The following is an 8,022-nucleotide window of genomic DNA, read 5'->3' as shown; positions in this document are numbered from 1 at the left end:
GTTCTTTAGAAGAGCTCAACAATACTGGAGTTGGATCCATGATTTCTTTCAGCCTAAGCTCTTTTCTTGGTATATGGCTCTTCTGGGCAATTCGCCTAGAATCCCCTACAATTTTTCCCAGATATGGCATGATTTCAAAATGGAGATCCTATTTACCCTTTGGAAGGATAGAAATGTAGTTCTTTTTACTCATAGCTCTATGGATATTAATATCTTGCTTTATGCTAAAGATTTCATTTGTAATAATGTATTAATGAAGATTGAGGTACAAATTGACAAAGTGGCTCTAGAGGTTGGCCACTTACATGAGCTCCTCCAGCATTGGGGCAATGCCCCGTGTGCAGTTTCCAGAGTGCCGCTAGATTCTATCTCTATCAACCGCACTCCGCCTCGTGGCCGTCGTCATGGCCATAGTTCCTCCACCCGACGCTCTCAGACCTTGCGATCCTAGGCTCCTCATTACTCCTTTGATAGGAGAGACGATGTGTGGAGGTGCCACTCAGCTTCTCCTCTATGTCGTGGCTCTGCCTCAGGGTGGCCTTCTACTACTCCTATGACTTTGGCTCTTACTACTGGTGATGGCTCTGGGTGGCCTTATGCCACCACTTCCAAGTTTATCTGCCTAGCTCAAGCGATTTCACCTCCCAAGTGGGAGGAAGGAGGAGAAGAAAAAGACCCTGAAGATGGGTGGTCCATGTATGACCCGACTCCTGACCCCGCTAATGTATGGGGTAATAAATATGATCCAGATCCTCCTCCCTCGGCCGCCTCTGCTTTGGCTGCTTGAGGAAGATTTTTTCACATGAATAGCTTTGTTTTTTGACTCCAGCATCTTGCCGTGTGACTCTCGTAGGGTGATCTTCTATCCCCCAGCCTTTTTTGTGAATATGTACTTTAATATTTTTATTTAATAGAGAAGTCCTATTCATCAAAAAAATCAACACTAATTAAAATTCAAATTATACAAAATTCACTTATTTATTATTATTTATATTTTTTGAGAGAAAAATATTGATATAGGATAGTTATATTCCCTTCAATCTTGGAACAACTTTTAGTCCCATTATAACATTAATTGTAAATCTCATCTTGTTGAGAAACCAAAACACTACTACGTTATACATTCATATGATGATAAGAACCACCCATATTATATAATACTTGTGAACTGGGAATAACTAGGCACACTTAGGCTTAGGCATCCAAAGCAACATCTCCCCGAAAATGGGATGACAAGAAGCCTGTTTTATATTTCATATGTAGAACAAATTAATATATAATTAGTATATGTACTAAAAAGGTGCAATGATTGGGTGAATAATATATGTAGAATATTTAATAAATTTGATAGGTCTTTAGGTAAATTATTAAAACATTAATATAACATGAAAAATGGATGTGGATAATCTGGTTCCAAAATCGTAATGTAGTACAACACATAACTTTCATGTTATGCAAACATAAAATTTGCAGAAATGCACAAAATGGCTGCGGGATTCGGCAGAAGCGTTGTGGCCACTCTGCCCCCTATTGTATAACACGAAGGTTATTTTTAGTGTACAACAATGTAGTTGGGGCATTTTTTAAGCCAAAATAACTACAACCATGAAAAACATATTAATCATTCACAAGTCTTAATACAACATTAGATACTGAATCTCCAAAGATTAACACGAATCAACTCTCCTTTTACAGTCCATTTAATTTAGCAAATATTTTTTTAATTGAAAAGACGCCTACATAAATATTTATATATATTGTTGCTTCTCCACCTTCAAAAGTGTGTGGCTGGTCCAAGAGTTATCTTGAACCAAAAAAGAAAGCAAAGGTCACAAGGAACGTATGCAATACTTACACACCCTCCCCATTACCCATGAGGTACTATTTTTGTTGACTGACTTACAGATTTCTTATCAAATTGAAATTGAAATTAATGTAGCTGTTTAGTCAAATTGAAATTGAAGATTTCACATTTTATATGATACTATTATGAAATTCGTATGTCAAGTCAACAAAAACTGGAGCTCGTTTTCAGTAACGACAGACATGCCAGCGACTCTCATTAATGGACTCTTTCTGCTCTCGCTTTTCTTTCTCTCGACCACGACAATCTCACCGGATACATCCCATACCACTGTACGTAGTCGGCAGATTAAGGGATGTTCATAGCTATAAATAGTTACAAATAATCTTATTTGGATCCAATAAATCTTCTAACTTTTCTTTCTATTGGATATTAATCATTTAGTACACATATAAATAGTACACTCTTCATTTTATTAATCATTTAGTACACATATAAATAGTTACATATTAATCTTCATTGGATCCCATAAATCTTCTAATTATTTAGACAACAATTATAATTGATCACCAACAAATTAGAATTGGTTGACAACAAATTGGACCTAATTAAACATATTGGACACCTAAACACTATAACTTGATGACACCTACATAGCACTACTCATGAAATATTCGTTAATGATAGAGTATTTATTTAAACGTCCCCTCATAATGCTACAAAACTAAACAAACTCACAACAAAATACTAAGAAATAAATCATGCAAAATTTGTTCTTTGAAAATAGTTCTCAAACTGTTACGAACTCTTCAAGTTGCTCTCCACTTGTAGGTATAGTCACTTAGCTATCACCAAAGTTCCCAACATCATTGGACACCATTTTCACATGAAATATCTCATCACCTTCATAAAGGTATAATGCTAAAATTCCAAATTTTTGATCTTCCATAAATTATTGGACAACATTCCTCATATGCATATCAAATAACCTCAATGAGGTATAGTTTCTCTAATCAACTAGCACATTAGACTATTGAGCATATAACTATTCTCTATTGCATCATTTCTTGTCTTCAAATGTTGTCCTCTTCAAATATTAGCCTCTTCAATATAGAACAAATTCTTCATCTTCAAAGATTTCATCATTACTTATAACAATATTTGGTGGTTTCTCAACAATGATTATGTTTATTAGTTCTTTGATATTATCTATTTAAAAGAAAAATAAAAATTTAATAAGCCCTTACAGTTCTCATCTCCAACTACTTACAGTCAGAAAACATTGTTCATAGACTCCAATAGAAAAAAAAAATCAATAGCAATGCATGGACTTTTCACACTCTCTATACCTAATCCTTTTTTATTCAAATAAGCCCAAAGATGCTTTTATAAAATGCATAATTGAGATTTGACACTAAAATTCTCTACAACAGTAATAAATTTTCAACATAATACAAAACATATACAACACTTACAACTGCTCTAATCTCACAATAGATGCTACCTCCTTTGTGAATCTCCTTGACAACAAAACGTACCTAAAATTCAATATTTTCAAATAGAAAAAACAAAATGAAAGAGCATGTAAATGTAGCAAACAAAACACTCAACTACTCATTTTATTGATCATTTAATAAACATATTGAACAGTTACAAATAATCTTAATTGAATCCTATTAAATTTCTAACTATTTTGATAGCAACTGTAATCAATTGGTAGCTAACTGGTATTGTTCCATAGCAAATCGAACTTAACTAAACATATTGAACATAAACCATTTGTTAATGTTGGAGCATTTATTACAACACACATGGGGGAGAGGGACCAGTAGTCATTAGGGATAACTTTGTCAACATGTAGCCATCACATGGAATATCATAAGACCTTCATTTTTTTTAAGAAATGTAATATGGACACTTAACTATCTACAACTAGGTTTTGAAGGTGTGACTCATCATGCAAGTCATCAAAATAACACATCTAGTGTGAAGTGTCAAAAAAATGACTTTTTAAAGATTCGACCAAAACTTAATCTAAAAAACCCTAGTTGTTGAATAAAAATATATCATTTGTAATTGATATTATATCATATTTTTATGTAAAATATAACTTATATGAAACTTAAATGGACCAAATACCTATTAGTAATTATAAATGTGTGTTAACTCTAACTTTTATATCCAACACCAAAGGACCAATAGTTGAACACAAAAACAACATATTAGGATATAAAATAAAACTTATATGAACACAAAGGGACCAATTGTTGAACACTTAAATCTTTAGATAATCCCTCACATTTCATCGAGAAAAACAAGGTATTTATTGTGTTCACCTTTTATATTTGTGATAAGACAAATTACTAATATGAAATACTCTAATGCATATACATTGCTACCACAATAGTTGTACACATAAGAATACTATTTTTTCACTATGATAACAGTACTTGTTTAAGTGACTATCTTATTTTATAAATGACACACTTATAGTGGATAGCTATGATATTTTATTTGAAATAAAAAGTGATCTATTTCACTTGTTAATTAATTTATTTATACTTTTTTTTATATAACATTTATAGGTTCTTTTATGTTCAAGTATTGGTCCATTTTGATCAACATTTGACAATATTTTTATTTACATGTGAATTATTTATTTACATTATATAGTATAAATATATGGCAAGACTGGATATTGTATGCACAATTGCTATAACGACTATTGAACCCCATAAAACTAATGATCCCTCTCCTCTATCTACCATCTTTCTTCTTTTTAAAAGAAGATGCTCTCCTTGTGCTCCTCGTTGGGTTCATAAAAAGTGAACCAACTTGACTGAAAATCATGTCTTCATGACATATCAAACCGGTAGATTGATAGATGTTTTGGGCATCAAAAGAAGCAGTTTTCTTCTTCAGCCACACTTTGAAATTCTCTAGCTTGTTAGAGATGAGTCACGAGGATTCGGGTTGTGCAACCTCTAGAACTCTGCAACGTTGCTGGTAATGGCACCAACCTGATCAAGCTATCAAATATTTTCCTAAAAGATTAAGTCATGCCCACAATATCAATTAAAATAACTAAACAACTCAGCAATAGAGATTGAAGGACCCATGCATTTCTTCAATTTATGGTATTGACATCTAAAAAATTTAAATAAAAAATAGAAAATAATTAAAATAGCTTTTTTATTAATAAAAATGAGGAATTCCACAATAATATAGATTGAAGGTCTCATGTATTTCTTCAACTTATCATATTGATACCATGACAAACTAAAGTAAAAAGGGGTTTGTTGGTGCCCAAAACCATAGATTGGAAAACTCAAAGACTTGCCAAATCCTCAAGTAGTCCAATCAGCCTTGGCCAACAAACAGGGATAGTCAAAGACTAAATCCCTCTACACTTTAGGCTCCACTAAACTTAGGCAGGTATACCTCACACTCTCAAAAACAAAAGAGATTATTTAAAGTGGATTTAATCCTTTCAACAAATTACAAACTGACAAATTGTTGTCTACAATTATGCTTTATTATGTGCTTTAAATAAATGCCTTTGAAAAGAAATGATTGGGAATGTATATTGAAAATGAGATTGCTTTCATGACCTAAAAGACATGCATAGATTAGTTTATATAGGATTTGGGAAGAATGTTTTTCTATCAAGGACCTTGAATGCATACAAATCAAAACCTTGAACAATCAATAACAGACCAATGTCTCTATCGAGGGATATATATGACACTTTGTGGACAAAATATCCTCTCAACTCAAGAGACAATTTCTCATCAACTATGAAGGTTTAGTATGTGTTACACAAACAATAAGATCTCAATCTTTCTCTTAATGCAACAACATGTGATTCACATCATAGAAAATCTATAAACAGATTTATCAAGAGGACAAAGATAACTCATCAGCACAAAAGTGTACACAATATTTGGAAAAAGAGATAGTGAACCTTGTATATTAACCTTCCGAGAATAATGGCATACATAAGCTGCACTTGTAAATACTTCATTACAGATTGCTTGCACAAAATGATACTTCTTCTTCTTCCTATAGACTTCTCTAATACAAAATGATATTCAATCCTTATAGCATTATGTTGTTCTTAAGACTCTCCCCCCTCATATCTACATTTTTTAATCACTTATATATGTGGTTGAATGGGCATCATACCTCTTTTGGGGTGAAAAGTCACTATTTTACATTAAAATTTACAAAACCCTTTGAAATTAATATGCAAACTAGTTAGTCAATAACCTCTCCTTAAGTTATCCTTCAGGTTTTTGTTTGGTCAGTTGCCTTAAACTTCATATACGAATCTAAAAATTTTGTGGTAGTAGGAAACATCCACCTCTAAAATGGGTCTTCATTAGATTTTATATTTGCATACATCTTCATTCCAAGTCGACATCTTCTTTCATGCAAGTCGAAATAACAAGCTTTTCAGCCTTCTTACGGTCTTTCATATGGTCTACAGCCAAAAACACATTGTACAAATCTAATATTTTTACTAGATCTTCAAAACTTGATTTTCTGAAATGGGTATTTCTTATATTTTCATGTTTCATTCATTTTAAAATTCTTTGTTCATATCATCTTTCTACATATCAAAAACACTAGTCTTTCATGGGGTCCATTTGAATTGATTTATTCATATCCTCCTTTACTCTAGCTGTTCAAATCAATAATCATACATTATGTATCATTTCAATGAAGTGACTACCATTTTTAATAGTAGGGTTCTTGAAATTATTTGGAAATTTGAAGCCCCAATAGTGGCTTTGTCTGGGGATGTATGCCCCTTGCGGGCATAGTAAGAATCTAGTTCCCTCTGGTAGAGTAGACCATTGCCAATCACCTCCATTCTGTAGATTATGGTAAAACTGCATCTGGTAGCCCATAAGTCCCAAAAACATGAACACTCATTTTTCCTAGATCAAACACTTGGTTCTCATCATGCAAAAATATTTCAGTTTGGCATATATCATCAACCAATCCAATTTCATCGTAAAGCTTATCAATTGTCATATTTTCATGTTTACCATATATGTTGTAATATATTTAATTTCTGTCTTGATATTCCATGCTAAAAGAATCACAACAATCTCCTTTTGTTTTCACCACACAGAGCATCAAACTTTTATAAATCGTTATATCATTTGATTTATAAAGTTTTATCTTTTGAGACTTTCTAATATTTTTAAATATCACATTATCTCTCCTTACTTTATGGACACACTCCAAATCATCCTCGACATATTGCTTTTCACCCTGCCTTCTTGAATTTACCATATAGGAAATCAAATTCCTCTGAACCATCATGCTTTTATCCTTATAAGGGTTTTTCCTTTGAAATACTCCTATATTTGGAAATACATCAATATTCATCCCTATTTTATATGGTTTCTCCATTTCTCCCAAGAGATGTTGGCTTTCAACCTTTATTTCCTCATTGTGATTAGGTGAAATCATACTAACAATATCAACATCAGAATTGGGAGAATTTTTTTTTTCTTTGTTACTCCCTTATGTGATTGATGTAAACCTAAAGTCAAAAATTCATACTTAGGCTTGCTTTTCAATTGTACCTTTTGTTGGATAGATAGATTATTTGGAAACCCTAAACTTTTCTCATGAACATTTTCTTTTGTTTTTGAGAAATTTATATCACCAATTTTATTTGTCTGAGTGTGCTTTGGAGAATATAACTCTTCTGATCCATAGCAATGCTCCCAATTATCCTCATTGTTATTTATGTCATTACTCAATAAGATCTCCTGATCATTTGGAGATATTTCTTGTTCTTCATATAGTGGATTTGAAAACACATAGAGATCTTTGTTAGACATACTCTAGCAATATGTCATTTCATCATTTATATTTGCATTATTATAAAGAGGATTTGTTAAACATTTAAAATGATCTTGATAGTTATATGACTCTTCAATTTTTTGGTCATCATATGTGCTCTCACTGTCATTAATGTATTTATCAGAGAAATAGGACTCATTACATAAAGTCTTTTTCTGGATGGAAGCCATCCTCTATCATGTCATCACACAACTGATTTGAAAAAGATTTGAACCTATTTCCAGGTGCATGTGCACATTCTATCTGTTGTCCATGACACACCTCTTTTTCCTTTGCTGCATTTCTCTGATACTCTCTATCCAGAAGATTTGAAATTTGTTCACTACTGAGCAGAC

Source organism: Cryptomeria japonica, chromosome 2 (genome assembly GCF_030272615.1).
Source record: "Cryptomeria japonica chromosome 2, Sugi_1.0, whole genome shotgun sequence".
In the NCBI taxonomy this organism is placed as follows: Eukaryota; Viridiplantae; Streptophyta; class Pinopsida; order Cupressales; family Cupressaceae; genus Cryptomeria; species Cryptomeria japonica.
This window is presented reverse-complemented; position numbering follows the sequence as displayed.